The following is an 18,876-nucleotide window of genomic DNA, read 5'->3' as shown; positions in this document are numbered from 1 at the left end:
GTACACAATTTATTCTAGCTTTTCTCCCACAAGAAGCTGATATGCCATGATATGACAAAGTTAAACCACGTAAAACCCACCTACAAGTTATCCCCTCGAGTAAATACGTTCCTAACAAGCAAGGATATGACATTTGTTGAACTCAATTACAAAAGGTACTATCCTCAAGAAATATAATAATTGGTAAGTATAAGCATATAGTGCTTAGATTCTGGCATGCGGTATAATTTGGAGGTTTAGATGTATAATATTGCTTAGAGGCAAAGGGTGTTTGGATTTTATGTGTCTCGGGTATATTTGCCTGTTTTATCCTGCTGTCAGAAATATCCGAGGTACATGTAAATTCCAGTCTCGACGAAGCCATGAGCGACAATTCCATTCAGGCGGGATATAGCGACATGCAGTTAACCATCCTATCTCAAACTTGGCTGGAACAAGTGCTCAGACCCAGCTGCGGCTTTCCAATATGAAACGATACAACTAAAAGGGTTCAAATGGCATTGTACGTAACCCTCTTATTTACCCATCATCCAAACTGTTGATTATGCTTCATGTAGAGACGTATCAGCCTCTTGGCCACTTCAAAACTGGTGCAAGAATGTCACTTACAATGGGTGTCTTGTGAGACTAGTATCCTGTGCTGAGAACTGTAATGGAAAGAGCCTTGATGCTATTTTCCGGTGGAATTTCAGAAATATTTTTGTATCATGTACACAATCAAGGAATCCTCGTGTTTCTTGGGGGTAATCTGCATCGTCCAGCGTCACATATCATACACACAAAATGGCGTCGATGAGCAAAGAATTCCAGATACTCAGTGATCATATTCCGCAGTTTGTAAGAACTAACGGTATCTTGAGACAGGTTGGGAGTGAGAGCCTCTTTGATGTTTCCATGTCTGTTTTCGTCTGTGGTGCAAAATGTGGATTGTCAGATCGAAATGTTTTTTGAGACATGATGGGGTTGGATTTAAGGGAATGCTTCTTTGATGTTTCCAAGTCTAATTTCTTCTGTAGCTCAAAACCCAGAAGCGTGTTTAGCAGAGAGTGAGTTGTATTTGATGCCGTTTGAACAAAATTTCCGGCACATCCAACGTGTTAGTTCAAAGTGAGACCAAATCTCGAAATAGAGCAGAATTAGCGATTTATTAGTGGCTGTATTTGGTGAAACCCATGAATTCTGGTACAGCAAAATGGGGGACCTTAAAATATCTTTGGTCTGTGTTCTACAGTGGATCAAGATCCCATAAGGTCATAGACATCCTGGAAGAATTCCCTTCCTCATCAACACCTACAAACTACATCTAGTGTTAATTTGCTGTTGAGAAGTCAGTTCCTGTTTTCCGCATCAACGACGATGATTTCCCATGAGGCTAAGCTCTGAAATGGTTTGAGTTGATTATCTCCCCTAATGACTGCCATCGATCAGTGTAATAATGTGCTTTATTACCCACGTGGTACTTCGTAAAGGTGTGTCATAACACCTTCGAGTGATTTGATTGGCTAATGCGTGAACTTTGACATTGCTGGTACTACTTTCATCACTCATTCCATTCATGATTTTCATTCAGGTTTTCACACCTGAGAGCATGTAAAACGAAAACACTTCTATGGAATTAGATAAAATTTATTTCAGTTAGTGTGGTTACTAACATTATTTTCAATTCTATGATAACTTAAGTTTCTGTAATAAAAGCGAAAATAAAACAATCTATAAAAATTCGTAAATAAATACGTCTAGTAGGCCTCTCACGAGTGTAAACAAATATGGCGCCGCCCGTAAAAGCTATTGACTTCGTCAAAATTGACTGACAATTGGTTGGAAGAGCTGTGAATGTTATCAAGAGATTGAAAACCTTCTGCGTGTATGTTGTCAGGACTGCACAGTAACACACAACATCAAAAGACGAACGGCGCTCTTGTATCTCTATCACTGCCACTGTCAGCCGCATCCATTCGTGTCCTCCCGCACAAACATATAGTCACCGCCATGCCTCTCGTGGTTTCTTATGTAGGGGTCAAAAACACTTCCCAGAATCTGAACAGGCTTGAAATCGTCTTCGTTCGAGGTTGTAGGCTGTGTTTTCAGACCTAATTTTCGGTCTTCAACATAAACATCGAATCTCGACAAGTGGGAATCCCAAGCCGAGATGAGAAAGCGTCACTGGCATCCTGCGCAAAGCGTCGCCGAATTATTTACAGCAACTCGTCCTCCGATGAAGAACATTAAGCTCAACTATTTGAGACATACAGTTCCCTGTTATTCACATTCATCTTTGCTGTTGAGTTTGCTGCTCCTAATTAAATGCTCCCTAGAATCTTCTTCTTAGGGAACACTTCTCAACATGACGACTAGACCGACAGTGATGGCCGAGTGACGTTCAGGCAAGATTTAGGTCACGTAGTTCAAAATATTTACACTTCACAATTGTTTTGATGAATTACGTTACTGCTTTTGAAAACAAATCCTCAACTGAAAAGAATTAAATTTTCATTAGGACGCAGCGTACGTTTTCCTGGAGTGTAGCGGTTGACATTCCAATCACCAATATGATATATACACCTGGAAATTAATCAAGCAACACCCCAATTTTTTCTATTGGAGCAACTTTGAAGTGTTCTGACAATCAAACTATGCCGGGTTGATATAGTTTGACACTTTTTTATTCAACAGACGATCTCTGACAAACAACTTAAAGGGAAAAAGTATCAAGACTTTGCTTTATTGCAACGAAATCCAAATTCTTAAAACTGTCTTAAATTCATGAAAAAATGGACACAATTTACTATTCATCCACAGACGTTGTTGTCAGGTGTATTAACACAAATGTCACATGGAAAGAAAGAACAGTCATCTGAGAGTCTGCACACCGACTTTCATCAATATCTAGTGTGTCCTCCCTGCGCACGCACCACCGATTCCAGACGCCTCCTCATTCCTTGGATGAGTCTCCGGATCTGATTCTGGGGGATCCTGTTCCACTCCTCATGCAGGGCAGCCGTCAATTCGTTGAGATTATGGACTGGTGGGTCTCTCTGCCTCACACGACGGCCAATAAAGTCCCACAAATGTTCAATGGGGTTGAGGTCAGGGCTCATGGCAGGCCATGGAATTCTGTCAATTGCATTTTGCCGCAAAAAATCATTTACAGCATGCGCCCTGTGAGGTCTAGCATTGTCGTCCATAAATATGGGTCTCGTTGCCAGAGGATGGTTCTCAAAATGAGGTACCACAGCCCTGTCAAGAACCTCCTGTTGGTAACGAACACCGTTAAGGTTGCCACGGATGGTAATGATATCCAACTTGCAGTTCATGGAAATGCACCCCCATACCATAACGGAACCTCCCCCAAAGGCCACAGTCTCCTGGATGTTCCGTGGAGCCATTGCTGTGTTCCTCTGCCTCCAGACCCGAGTACGACCGTCCACCATGTGCAGCAAGAACCGGCTCTCATCTGAGAAATGGACCTTCCTCCAAGAGGCAATGTTCCAGTGCAAACGGTCATTACACCAGGCCAGTCGGGCTGCCTTATGGGCTGGAGACAGTCTGGGTCGCTTGATTGGCCTCCTTGCCCGGTATCCTGCAGCTTTCAGACGATTCCGAACAGTCCTGTTCGAGATGGGTCTCCCTGGAAGCCACTCCTGTCTCAACCGAGAGCTCGAGTCGAAGGACCTGCGCCGTACAAGTCTCAGTAAAGCTCTGTCCTCCCGGACTGTGGTCTTCCTGGGTCTTCCTGGTCTAGGCAGGTCTTTAACTTCATTAGTGGCCCGGTATTTTTTCAAAAGTTTTGAAATTATGGAATGATGTCGTCCGATTTGAGTCCCGATTTGTCTTAGAGACATACCAGCATTCCTCATGCCGATTATTTGCCAACGAGTGGCCTCTGATAATTTCCTACGTGCCATGACATTGAAATGAATGAAAAACCGAATGCAATCGACAACCTGCGCTTGTAAACACCCCAGGGAAAAAGTGCATTTTTCGAAAGTTGAGGTTAAAGCAATGCACGTGCGCTGTGCAAGCTTCACGCGCGTCATATCAACCCATGAAAAGCTCATGCTGTATGTCAATACATCAAAATTGAATAATCAATCATCAAAATTACTTCGTTAAACTTTGTTAAGTTTTTATGTGTCTTTGAATTTGGTGTTGCTTAATTAATTTCCATATGTATATTATTCCGCGTTACATGGTTCTATATAGGAAAGCAAAATATTGCTTTATTTTAACGATATTTTCACTTTGTAGAACGTGGGTAATAAATAGGATACAAAACGCGTTCCCCTTTCATATCAAGTTTATGTCCCGAGTGAAATAATTTTGGTTTGTCACGAGCTTTAGCTCAAACTTTGGTTTGTCACGAGCTTTAGCTCAAACCAAAATTATTTCACTCGGGACATAAACTTGATATGAAAGGGGAAGCTCGTGTAATATCCTATAAATGTCGTGTATAGTTGGGTATATTCCTTTCTCAAAACACACATTTATCTGATCCTAGTATCAATATGATAGAGGTTCTATGGTATTCCTCGAGAGACAAGGTCACGGCAAGTGGCGACCTACAGTAGTAGTATATGACGGGTCCTCTGGACCTGCTTTTGGTTGATCCAGTTGATCCCATAATGTATGCACGAGAATGCATGGATATGTAAATGTAGTCAGGACGTCACAGGTCAGCAAAGGTCAGTGAAAGGTGGGTGTTTTAATGCAGTCACGCAGTAGGTGTAGAAAACTCGTCTTTAAGCGAGAAAACAAAAGCAAGGTGTCATGGACAGAGCTATGTGTACAGAGCTACCCTTTACAGACAGGCACGCAGTACCCGTCAGCCCAGTTTGAATTGAGCATGCTTAACAACTCAAGTGACTCCGTCGTTTCAAATAGAAACCAGAATAGAGACGGGTTGTGTTAACACCGGGTTTATGAGACGGAATGTCCGAGTCATGTAAAATGTAGTTGAAAAGCTTCTCATATAGAACGTGCCCTGAACATGTATAACACCATGAAAGTAATGGATAGTTGTTGTAGGTTTAAATGTTATTTCATCCTGGTTTTTTCCATCCAAATATCGCGCGATGAGAGATGATTTTGAACCATGTACAGTCGAACCCCGTTTATCCGGACGTTTTGGTTTCAGTCGAAAATCGTCAGGATAGCGAGACGTCCGGTTAACTGGACCAAACAAACAAAACGTGAAAATTAAGTGAAAGTAAAAACAGATCATGTACGTATATCAATAAACCAACAGTCAATAGTAATAACAGTGAATCATCATAACATATAAGTGTACCGATAATACATGGAAGGTGGAACGTAGGTTACCATTTGTCAGGTTGTCTGTGATGTAATCATGTAGCGTGTGGAGCCTCAGATGATAAGTTGAAAACGTAAATTGATGACAAAAAGTTTCTATTTTGCCAACTGCATGTTCTTTTTTTAAATTTTAAATGGCCTAACAAGATATGACATCGCGTCGAACTACACTAATGTACACTAATTTCAGTTTAACTAGACAATGAGATGTTTTAAATAAATGGTTCGAAATACACATAGAGGGATAGATTATTTACTTAGACATGAACACCTTTTCTGTATTCAGTTTGAAAATATTTGAGCAGCCAGTATTTAGAATCACTGTCGTACGTAAACTGTTTGTTTTAGGTAAACACACCTTAAGAACAGACTAGGCGATCTCGTTCATTTTGACTTATGGGTTTGATCTATCAAATGAACTGACGTTTGATGTCTGTTAACGATTTCACTGCAGGGGGTCCCATTTCAAGTAACCACAGTTAGGACCCGTCACTACTCGTGTCCGAGCCGGTTTCAACTTGAGTGAGTTGATTTTGAGGCAGTGTCTCTTCTTGAGTCGGATGACTATCCAGAGATTCTGTTGCAGTCAACTGGTCCCTAGGCAGATCTGGTCCAGACTGAGCTTTGACTCGCCCATTTTATAAGATGGACCTGTGGTCGCTTCTTATCTTTGGTAGTAGGTTTTAGATCAATGGTGAGTTGTCCATAGGATGTTTCAGCAGCTTTTTCATACATTGACATAAAGTGATCTCCAGGCAAAGAGTTTGATTTGCTGTTTATTTTTATTATTATTATTTATTTATTTTTTTTTTTTTTTTTTTTTTTGGGGGGGGGGGGGGGGGGATAAAAGGGCTGATTTAATGCGCGTTCAAAGCAATGTCTCTGGATTCTTTACCAGATTTTGTACCAAGAGGAAGATCAACACATTCTTGTGATGGGAGGCTTTGAGTAAACAGCCATGAGATACGCTTGTCATGCTCTGTTTCGGCCAGGAAATCATCCAGGACCAGCACGTTCCACTGGCCAGCGCCAAAGTAATCCTCGTCAATGATGACGCAAGGAATTCCTTTCATGAAGGTCACCTGAGTCAGCTGCTTGATGATATCATGATACTGACTGCCATTGGGTATAAAACCAAACAATGAGGGTCGGTTGGGGTTGGATCAGGCCATGATAGAGCACATAAGAGGTAAATACAGACTTCCCACAGCCACCGGGCCCACAACGGGAGCATTCGAGGAAATCGGGAACCTGAACCGTTCTTGCTACGTATGCTCTTGGCGAGGAGGAGGAGGAGGTCTTTCTTGGGGCTGTAGGTTTCTCTCTTGAGGAGGAGAAGGAGAAGGAGAAGAAGGTAAGTGTCTCTGTTGAGGAGGGTTGCTACCTACATGAGGGGCAATGTTATCAAGAGCAGGAGGTACGTTTGGAGAGTGCATCTGCTTCCAATGTCTCTGTAGATCATCGTTTTGTGTAAACCTTTTCCCATAGTCCAGACAGGTAGTCACTCCCATCCTGATCCAATACAGTGTCTAGATTATCATGATTCAAGCTCTCTTTTATACTGTTGACGTTTCAAGTCAGCTTCCGCTTGTTTCAAAGCAGCTTTTGCTCAGTTCACTACAGCTTGCATCTCTGACATATATTATATTTTCATTGGTTGATGTGTTGTTTTCTGGCCCCTATAGGTTGTCACCATTTTCATTTTAGCTGTTACCTGTCTCTTCGTTGTCTTCCGCGTTGTCTTATTGGGCACCCGTGGTTTCTTTATCTGTCGTGATATTCTCAACTGTTCTTTCTAAATATATCTTTAGGGTCAAGTCTAATCTCTGACACTCTCTTCGTCTTGTGAAGAGCACTTCTGCAGAGTTTATACTGTCTTACGCGTACAGGAGAGAATCCTAGAGAACCCTCTTTTCTTCATGGCACACCTGTGACTGTGCATTAAAGATCGATGGATGAGTGTTTTAATTTATTTGGCAATACACACAGGTAAATAATCCTTTATGATCTTCACTGTTGGAGTCAGCAGACCAGAACATGCCTAACACAGGTAACATATCTTGAACTGAACTATAAGCAGTCTCAAAGGACACTGGTGCATGCGCAACACCTCACTATACAAATCTGGTCCGGTGGCCGCTGACGAGATGTGAAAACTCATATCAGTATGGCTAGATGGGTGAAAAACTTGGTCTAGTAGATGTTCTCTCTGTATGTCCACATATTCCTAGCCTCTACCTTTCTGTTGCTTCCGTCTCTCCCTCGTGGTGTTGTTTTAATCAGTTTTCTAGATATGCTTCTATCCATGTGTATTTCGAACCACTCATTTCTAACATCTCGCTGTCTAGTTAAACTAAAACTGTATACATTAGTGTACATGGTTCAAAATAATGTATTTCTCATCACGCTATATTTGGATGGAAAACTAGTATGTGCAATAACATTTAAACCTACAACAACTACAACTTTTGTATTCTCGCTTAATGACGAGGTTTCTACACGCCCGAATGACTGCATTAAAACACCCACCTTTCATTGACCTTTCCTGACCTGTGACGTCCTGCCCGCATTAACATATTCATGCATTCTCTTGTATATATTATTGGATCAACAGGATCAACCAAAAGCAGGCCCTGTGGACCCGTCTTATATTACAGAAAAATAGTGATGAAGCCTGGTTGACTTGGTTGACTTGGTTGACTACAGGTCAGCATGCCCTTTCGCTTTGGACTGTTAGGTCCAGTCATGAATATTACACGCCCTGTCCAGGGGAACAATTATTGCTGAGTGCCATGCTAAACAAAAACAACCAATATACTATCAATGAATTCTAGAACTAGACTCCTCGGACAAAAATCAATCATAGCGGTTTTCATGACGGACATTTATAGAGCATCTTCACTTGATGTCTGGAATATAGTCCGTTCTGGTAATAACTGATTGCCGCAATTACACGGAGATCGTATCTCATCATCGCAGAATTCTCATGGGAACGTCTACATTTAGCCTGACAACGTCATCAAACATGGCTGGTACTATTTCAGATTTTTGTGTGGTTATTTTATCGATTTTAACCTATTTCCGTGTCACAGATACTTTGTCCGTGTTTATTACGACTGGTTCTACTTTATTCTGCAGAAAACAGTTTGTTCGACGCAAACAGAACGCAATGTTGCTAAGGTTATCGTACTCGGGTTTTAGCTCAATTTGGATAATGACCTCTGTGTTGAGGCCTGTGGACCTCCGATTCTCTGAACTTATTTTTTGGACCATTAAGCTTAAATTTGGTTCCCATGAGGATATATGAATGAGTAGCCTGTGGTTAGGATGTTCTCCTCCTAAAAACTTATACATTTCCATTACTTGCATTCTTTAGTTGCATGCATTGCAAAATTGTCGGCGTTAGAACTTTACCCGCCCGATCATATCTTGTCTAACTTTTGACGGCATGAGATAAATCACAGGTTTGGTACAGGAGAACCAATAACCAGGGCGAATCTTAAATTCGAACCTACGATCATTGACACCAGTGGTCAGTGGTTACAACGTTCGTTCGTTGCGCTGTAGACTCGGGTTAGGTCCCCTTCATGGGTACATTGTGTGAGGCCCATATGTGGTTTCCCTAGCCGTGATGGAACAGCGCTAAAAACTAGTAAAACTAAACTCCCTTACTCGTTCATTGTCGCCTACAAATTTACCCTGACATTGAAATATCAACTGGGTTCAAATTGATTTGAAGTGAGACAAAGTGAGATGTATGTCAAATGTGACAACGTCTTCATATTTCCTGACCGTTCAGTACTGAGGGTATGGATTAGTAAACTGCAAGAAATTCAATAACTGTCTAGATGGTTTCTTGTAATTGCATTTCTCGAAAGGTTACGAAAACAATTTGTCTGACTAAAAATATATATGTGCCGCAGATCAGGAACATAGCGTGACGTTACAATATTACTCACAGCAATCATTCAGTAAACATGGCGGCACATAAAGGGAGCACATTTCAATGGCGTAAAACTAACTCGTCCATTCAATAAACATCTTCGACAGATAATCTTTTTAGGGGGAGACTGTGGCTATTTTGTGCAATAAGCAGAAGATACATGAAATTAGGTCACAGTTACAGAACAGTACAAACATGTGTTTAAGACATGGCGTGAAACTATCCAATCCGCCGCAGCTGTCGTGTTTATTCCTGCTGGCGACTGAATACGCCAAGTCTTCAGATAACTGGTGAATGAGCTGTTCAAGCGAGGATAGCTGCATATTTACCGTTTGGATTTTTATCGTTTGCATGGACGTCAGTGTCAAAGATTATGTTTATTGATTGTGGGAATTGGTTCAGAGTAACAAACTAGATTCATGTCATAGATATAAGAAATGTTCGTCCCTGACAGTGGAAGCGGAATCCATATCTGTTAGAGATTATGTTGATATGACTGTGTAACGTTAAGTGAATGAGTGAGTTTAGTTTTACGTCACACTTAGCAATATTATAGCTATATGACAGCGGTCTGTACATAATCGACTCTGGACCAGGTAATCCACTGATCAACAGCATGGGCGTCGATCTACGCATTTGGCATAAGATGATATGTGTCAGCGAACCTGACCATTAGATCCCGTTACGACAAGCATGGGTTGTTGAAGACCAGTTCTAACCCGGATCTTCACGGGTCGTATTTTGCATGCGCTAGAGTGTGACAAAGTTTATAATAATATGTCAAGTTCGTAACGTAGATTAGAAAAATATAAATATATGTGATAGTACACGACACATATAAATGATGAACGGTTGACCTACAGTCTGAAATAGGTTTCAAAATAATCATTTTCTTTACAAATGTGTTGAATGGGAGTACCGATTTTCTGTGCCTGTACAACCAGAGACGCATAATCTTTGTCAAAATGTCCATTGTTACTTTATGTTCCTTAACAGGGTTCGATTAAAACTATAAAAAAGGTCTGCTTAAGATACATGTGAGACAAGTTAGCGTTGACTGACACAAGCACCATGTCTTTTTACAACACTTACTGTGTCATACAGCTCTCCGTGAGGACCTGTAACAACCACCCGACAATAATTGTACCTTACGAATGGCTGCCGAGCTAAGTGTGTGTTTCCCATTGTCGTGGATGCTTAGTTTGAAGATAATAGAATCACTAGGAAAAACACTCCATAACAACACATATAGATTCAGCTCAAGTTCGGAACATCGTTGTATTTTTTCGCTCAGAATAATACATTGCTCTCCAACTCAGTGACATGGGTTCAACAAAGTTTCAGCTATTTCATGACGTTATGTGTGTATTGAAAGTGACACCCTTTTCTTCCCCGTTTAACAGCTCACCCAGCTGTATTACGGCCTCTAAGTAAGTGAAAAATATATCGATTTTATGTGACTTCTGACCGAGTCTGGGCGCGACGACATTCAAGCCCAACTTCACCTCTCATGGCAAGCATATGTTTCAGGGGACCAAAGTACAATTCCATAGTTCTGATCAATAGGGAATGGTGTCAGCAACAACCGGTATTCTAACGTTCGATCAGTAGATGCAGTCATGGCGAAGGGAAGCAACTAGCCTGCAGCCATGAGGACAAAGACCTGTTGCCATTATCAAAGAACAGTTTTTGATATTTTTTCCACATACTTCTGTTGGATTTGTCAGAGGTCGTATCACTTCATTTAATCTACACATGTGCGCCTTCATAGAAAACATATAATTAGAGAAAATGTTCATGACAGTCCCAAAGGATGTAATAACGCTGAATTAAAAATATGGTACATTCTGGATGCCTTTTCGGATTCTTTGCTTGTTGGTATACGATTCCCAGAGTCGTAATAAATACGTAAACACGCCATCGCAAATGGAGTGATCCATTAAGATATGGTTCATCTCACAATTGTCCTACGTCTAATGGAAGCTGTATCCCTGGATGATCGATGTTATATGACGCTGACGCCACATATTTAGGTGGTACTGGTTAATCTTTCCTTTCTTCTAAAGCCTTTTGTTTTCTTCTTCAAACCAGTACATTGTGTGTGATTACTATAACATTACAACATGCAATGTACGTCCCACCTGTTCAAGTCGTTCTGTCTTCGAGGTACCACATTCTTGAAAAAAATATTCATTTTCTCGTTGCCAATTTTCCTTCCACTATCTCCAGTCATGATGAAAGTACGTGTGCTGAATGTTGCACAGCAGAGACCATTGCAAAATAATTGAATGCCCATCGTTCCTTGTACCAATGCATGTCGCCCTGTTTTCAAAGTATTCTTTAAACCACTTATTCAGAAGCGGTTAGATGTATTCATAATATTGTCAATGTTCCTTTTCTACAGATTCCATCTTTTACAAATATTCTCGGAGTTATACAACTTATGCTGACAATTCAGGTTGATATAACATGAAGTGACTAAAGTACCATTACAACACTAACACTGTTACAAATAGCTCACTTGCCTATGGCGCTATAATTGAACAGCCTTCATTTATAATTATTTACATCATTACTTCACGTGAACGTACATTAGAATTACAAATATACATATCTCTATTCCATGAAAAGACACAGGTGAAATAATTTGAGTTGCGATATGTAACAGCTGTAACAGCTGTAACATGCTACACTCAGGTGTTCAAAGGTCCTCAACCCGTGAATATCATGGTTCGAATCCATCTTTAGCAGTCCATGTTTAGTGAAATGGAACACTGAGTGTTTCCATGCACAGATCCATGCTCAATGTGTCGATCAAAAACATTTCTAGACTCGATTACATACCACCGTCATATATCAGAAGGTGACGGAGTTCACCGCCAAATAACTATGAAAACACATAAGCCCTACAATGGTTGTGAGTCCCCTTTTTCGCCCCGACTGCGATCTTCTGACAAGACATATTCTTCTGTGTTTCAGCAGAGCAATTAACCAAACACCATGAATACTATTAGAAGTGAACCAGTTCACCCATTCGAATGTGTAGGAAGTTACCCATGAGGCTACGTTTCCTGAGCTTTGGTTAAACAAGTCTCATACAATACATTTTTCTTGCACCAGTGCAGCCAGATTCAACAACCATTACTAACGTCATTGGAGTTGAAGACTATGAATTGAACCTGATCAATATGACCCTAACCAGATCTAATGAGACACAAGACTGCTTGATGAGAGAATCAATGTATAAGAGTCACATAAATAAGAGAGTGGTTAACCAACCATGCTATGTTTCCATAACTGGGAATCAAACCGTTGTAACAGGGGATATATGATCCCATCACTCCTTCCTTGCAGATGATCTTACGAGAAAATGGTTAGCTGGCAACTCATGTCTACGTAATGGGAATGGCCCAAACCCTTCAGTACAATGGGCAACCGCTTAAATTGTTGCCATCTGATGATCGTTCCAATCTTTGAATGGTCATGGCTGATGAGATGGTTGACCGTTTCAACGATAATTAATCGTAATGAATATTCTTATATGGGCCGAAGCATGTCATGATTAAGTAAGTGACTTGCTTTGAAGAACACCCCAAAATGTATAATTGTATTAATTTTATTATTTGATTATATTTTTTCTTCCGCACAAATAAATAAGCTTGTGTAATTGGCGCAATCTGACAAAGAATTGTAATAAGACTGTAACGAAATACGAGTCTTGACATCTTAAAACGGACAATTATCTTAAATTACCTGTCATTATATACGTCACCATCCACTATTGGTCGACATTCCCGACAAAGGACAATTCAGACTAGTATATTTACGTTTAGACAAATCTGCTTTTTAGGTCAACTTTCTGTCAAAGTATCATGGTCAATAATGTGAAACTTCAAGTTACTTTTAATAACAATTGGTATGTCATACTTTAAAGGAAGAAATCAGAGCCCAAAGAGTTTAAAGCTGAGAACACCAAAGTACAGTTTACATTTATTTACATGTGCATTAATTAGAAGTAGCTTATATTTGCTGTTAACAAAACAAACCTACGATTGTTAAACGATAGCTCAAGACCAAACGCCTGTTTTTGTTGGAACGCCCACAATATAACAAATGCCCTGCTTTCCTGTTGAATAGAGTGACCGAGTAATGTTTTACGCCGCTTCAAAGCAATATTCCAACAATTTGCCTGCTGGGGTCACCAGAAATTATCATTACAGCTGTGCCGAGAATCGTACACGGGTGTTTGGCAGACAAAGGTATTATTTTTGTAATGTTTAAGTAATTGTCTTTATGTATAATCACCGTCACATATTTGCCATTGCTTTCAGCAACGGGGACGAAATGAGAGCGTTTCAATTTAACTACATCGGATGTAGAAGTTATTTCAACAACATTTACACAATCAACGGAAATCGCTGTCGTTTCAAATTACCTAATCAATGCCAATACTCCTACAGTCAGTGGAGAAGGCAGACTTTGGTATGTTACATGTGGTGAAAATAGTCTAAACCCTGCTCATGGGAAGAACGTATAGCGATGCCCTGTTAAATTTAATCTACATGCCTGTGTTTGTTAATGAGGTAGACATCACGTCGCGACCGAAATATGCCAGAAGCCACTCTCTTCCTTAAGCATGAAAATAGCTTGTCTTTCTCGTAACTTGCATTCGTTATTTGGAGAAAATCATTCATCTACATGTTCTTGTCAATATTTAGAATGACATTCGCTTGAAGCAGTTTGCATTGAATTGCAATATTAGCATATAACACCAATAACATCGTCTGAAAACTAAAAGAGCCTCACCAGCTCTGTCTGCTAAGTATCCCAAGGCTACGAGAAAAATACGTGGAGGTCGGTGTAAGGAGTGTGTTATGAAATACACGTTTATGAGATATGACGTATTTTGTGTGTAGCTATTTAAACATATTAACAGTCTCAAACTAACAGTTGCAAAGGTCACGCAGGGCGGTGGGATAGCCATTTGGTTAAAGCGTTCGCTTGTGAAACTGCTGGAATTATTGCTAAAAGAAACGTAAAACTAAACTCACTCAATCATCTGTGTGAAATTATTCTATAACATAGGCATTATATTTCCCGTGATGTAATTTTAAGATTACACTAAATTACTGAATGGTTTGAACGTAACAGTCGTAAACGATTGAAAACACCAACCTGTGGGCTAAATGTCACTGGATCTCAACATTGAAATTTCGGGCAGGTTAATTTTTTGTGGGTTAGTAACCTTCACAGGGACAGATAGCCCGACTGGCTAGCATAGGTAGGAAACTATATATTGTCCACACTGACACCGACACAGCATCGATCCAAATGAATCTTACCTATGGTGCAGTACTATATATGGAACACCGCAAGGGGCCACGTTGACGATACCCCATTATCTGTCTCACCCGTCTCACAACACTGATACTTTGTACCACTCTGCTATGAGAGTCCTTGTTCAGAAGATGAAGAGCATCAAGACCAAGTACCTTTTTACACATTTAATTCATAGTTTCCTTTGAAGGAGAATTTGAGAAGGAAATTGTGTTCGGACATTGATATCAAACTATACCTTTATGTGTGGAATTGATACTGGTGAGAAAAATCAACAGTTGCAAAGTGCCTAGTTACATGGGACGAAGAATCAGAATATAAAAAATGTAAACGATAAACAATAAATCATTTTCATAGTAGCATCTTTTAAGAAATGTTGAAAGCGAAGATCTTTATCAAATCTGGTGAATTATTCACTAAAACACTCACGAAATCAAATGTGAGTGCCTTTCATAAGTTATGATAACATTTGCACTATAGTTAGACTCTAGTCCCCGTGTTCCGAATCTACCCGAACACCTACAGTGGTCCTCGAGATGAGGTTTCGAATCCCTGCTTTCGCTTCATAATAATCTTGACTCTCAAGATCATATTGATATAAGTGTCAAAGAATCGGACACAGCATGATATACACATGCACGTTCGAAATGGGGTCGTTGATGTGAAGGAAGCTGCCCGTGAGGCTACATTGCCTCAACTGTGGTTATACATGTCTCATACAATACATTTCTTCTTGCATCAATACAGCCAGACTCAGCCACCGTTACTAACGTCATCGGGGCCGAAGACTTGGAATTAAACCTGATCAATATGACCCTGAACATTGTTATACAATGTTTCAAGCTGTAAATTAGTTAACAGTCTGAACAGTTTCAACACTGGTCATGATCACCACAAAATCTTCAAATTCACTTTCAAACATATAATTGACACAGGACAATACAGGTTAGAATATGTAGATTAAATGATTAAATATTTAACAAAAGGGACTATTGTTTCTGTCAGCTTTCTAGTTCAGCGTTGCACACAGGTGCAAAGTGCGACACCAATGGCGACAGGCTATTGCAAACACTATATATACAGTCGGCAGTTATGACACAAACATACCACATACCGCTAACGAGACACTATTTTTACGAATGTTCACAGCATAATGGATATTGACCAACAAGAAAATGTCAGAGTAAAGAGTTAATTACATTTGCGTCTCTGCAAACTCTGAAAGCGACCCTGTTCAGGACAAACGGCGACAAATCAGTTTGAGGTTACATTTGTGCCACCTGGGTTACACTTCAGCACAGATGCTTAAGGTAGGTAACGTGTCACCTTGATAATGTATACTGTGGCTTACTTCAGCTGACGTACGTGTAGATTTGCACTGTTGTTACCACTATTATTTGTTACAAACATAATTTCGGACCTCCTACTTAGCAAAGTAGTAATTGTCCCATATGATATGTGTAAATATTCAGTATATATTTAGCATAAATATTTTTTTCCCTTCGAGTCATACATAGAGACGGAAGGACTGAAAAATAAGAGAACTATATTGGACTATTTCTAACATGTTCAGACTGATTGGATGTGACTTACCCTTTTGGGGAACATCCGGTGTAATACATGTATACTATTTTCAGTCTTTCATTCATATGATCTTTGTCACTATTTGGTCTGTAAACTAGCACTATGTCCGTGAAAATGTATACTTGTGATAAAAACTAGAACTCCATTTATAAACTGTACCCTGTTCCTGAAAGATAGGAAAACCTACTAATAGGAAAAAATCTAGACTGCTTTATAGAGGATGGGTGGCGTTAAAGTAATTAAACATCAGGGGTTTGTTGTCACTGTTCGACAATTGTTGCCTGTTATGGCAGTTCGAGGCCTCATAAAAAACAACCGTACAACGGTTGTTTTCGCAACAAAGATCTATAAGACATCGCATGGGGTTACTGAAGTCAGAAAAATATTTTCTTCTTATAATGAGTTATTGATCTTTGTGATTCTGAACCTACAAATATATTAGAAATGACACATCTGTACTGAGACCCTTTCATTATATGTATTTATTCTCTCATTCTGCATCTGTTCCCTGCATATTGCTTACCGGTTGGTAATCAATGTCTGGTACCAAGGGGCATGCAAGATTAAATTTGTTTTGCAGATTTGGTTCTTAACGATTGGAGGAAATCAGTGACACGCTCTTCGTTCATAAACATGTGTTCTCTGATTATTAGCACCCAGGCGGATTGGGTGGATAAATAGTTTCAAAGTGATTGATGGAAAGGTGCAGACAGATAATGTCAAAGATATACACATCAAAGTGGGAAAGTATTTCATAGTTGCTGCTCACAACTAGTGCGGAGGAGTTGATAATCCAGTTTCCCAACACATATACGTGACACTGAAAACTAGTCGTACATGAGAAGATATATTGAATGCGATATGATTTCGTATTATTGCCATCGTTTGAATACCCTCGACACGGCAACGACCAATTCATAATTCATACACGAGGAACAAGGGATCGATCGAAAAATAATGAATTTCTTATATCAAGAAAAGAAACGCGATTGCCAAAAGGTGCCTGTTGAAGTTAGCAACAAGCAAAATGACATTATGTCTGAATGAAACACCAGTGACTGGGTACGGCTCAGGCCATGGTGTTTTAATTGTTCCACAGCGCCACATGGAAACGTTGGGAAGTCACACGATCAGAGTTGTAGTATATTTCAGTCTGGTTGGGATGTTTACTCATTCCATTTCCACTGATGATATTGCAGTTCCTGACTATATGTAGGTTCACCATATATGCTACCTGCTAAACAAATATATCTCCATCTCAAAATATAACACAGCCTATGATAGTGCTTGGCTTTCTGGTTATAGAAAGATTTTGTCAGTGCAATCAACAACGACAGTGACTATTCAAACGACGCCGAGGAACATGGGTAGTCTAGTGGTTAAATGGTGCACTCGTCACACAGAAGGTTGGATATTAGTGATGGCCCGGGTCAGAAATGGTCTCCAGCAAACGATTCGGGTCTTAAGAAGCGTAAAATGGTATCGGATGGTTTGGTTTGTTGTCCTGGTTGATACATGTGATGTTTAAGAATTACGTAAGTCGATATTCATGACATCAATCCCTGAATTTTCAGAACGAGGCTTGATTATTTACGGACCGCCGCCATTTAACTGGAATATTGCTGCGTGCGGCGTGAAAACAAATGTGTCGTGGTTGCAAATTTGACACTTTCAGTTGTCTTGATAGTTTGGTTTGCAGTTGCATGTCTCAACAAAGCCTGTACTCTCACTGGATATTATGTGGAGACCATACAGTTGTTCTGGCCCTTGCAGATTACCATTACAGTGTGCGTGAACCTTTCAAAACATTGAAACCTTTAATGAACAACAGTATTGTCATTGAAGAGAACCAGTGCTAGAAATATACCCATAAACAACATTATATATGTCTTAGTTGTGAGATACTGATGATATGCACTCCTTTGTATTGCAGTTTGTTATTTGTTGATCAATTGTGGTTTCACCGCATGTTACAAGCATATTTCCCTTAAGTTCATTATTTACATTAATGATTTTAAAAAGCAATATGTGGCACCAGTGTTCCAAGCCTATTGTATGGAAGTTATTTTCTTTAACCTTCTAAAAAGATACTGATTTGATTGAACGTTATGTAATACCGTCCATTCTCATTAATGAAGGCTTACGATTACATTACATGAACATGGCACCCGTTCTCCCCTGCTTGGAACCATGTGCCCTTCAAGTGATGGCGCCAACTATTTGGACACGAAGGCCCCTCCGGAATGATATCGAGCACAGGTCAAGAAAAGTCTGGAAGCATCAGGTCCTCAGGTTTATTTTCACACACTTGAAGATGAACAAGTATGCTTTTCATTTCCCTTTTCACTTCATAACTTAAAATATCTGGTGAAATTTCGATGGATGGACCGAACACTAGCGCAACATGATAACACACCCAAGACAGGCTTGTTCTAAACATTACATAGGCTCTGAAATTGAATCAAATATATGACCCCAAGCACCTATCATCTTGCATATTTCTACAATAAAAGTCGCTTTTATGTTTGCTACTGAGAGGAAATGGTACATGGTTGCAATTAAACATTCTGGACTCAAATTATTTGAATGTTTCCATTAATAAAATCTCTAATGTCTTCATAATGCTGAACTATGTAAGTGATTCTGTACTACACTGTCCGCACCACAGACAGTACAACACCATGTTTTAGTTTTTTCGAGTT

The sequence above is a fragment of the Haliotis asinina genome, chromosome 5 (genome assembly GCF_037392515.1).
Source record: "Haliotis asinina isolate JCU_RB_2024 chromosome 5, JCU_Hal_asi_v2, whole genome shotgun sequence".
NCBI lineage: Eukaryota > Metazoa > Mollusca > Gastropoda > Lepetellida > Haliotidae > Haliotis > Haliotis asinina.
This window is presented reverse-complemented; position numbering follows the sequence as displayed.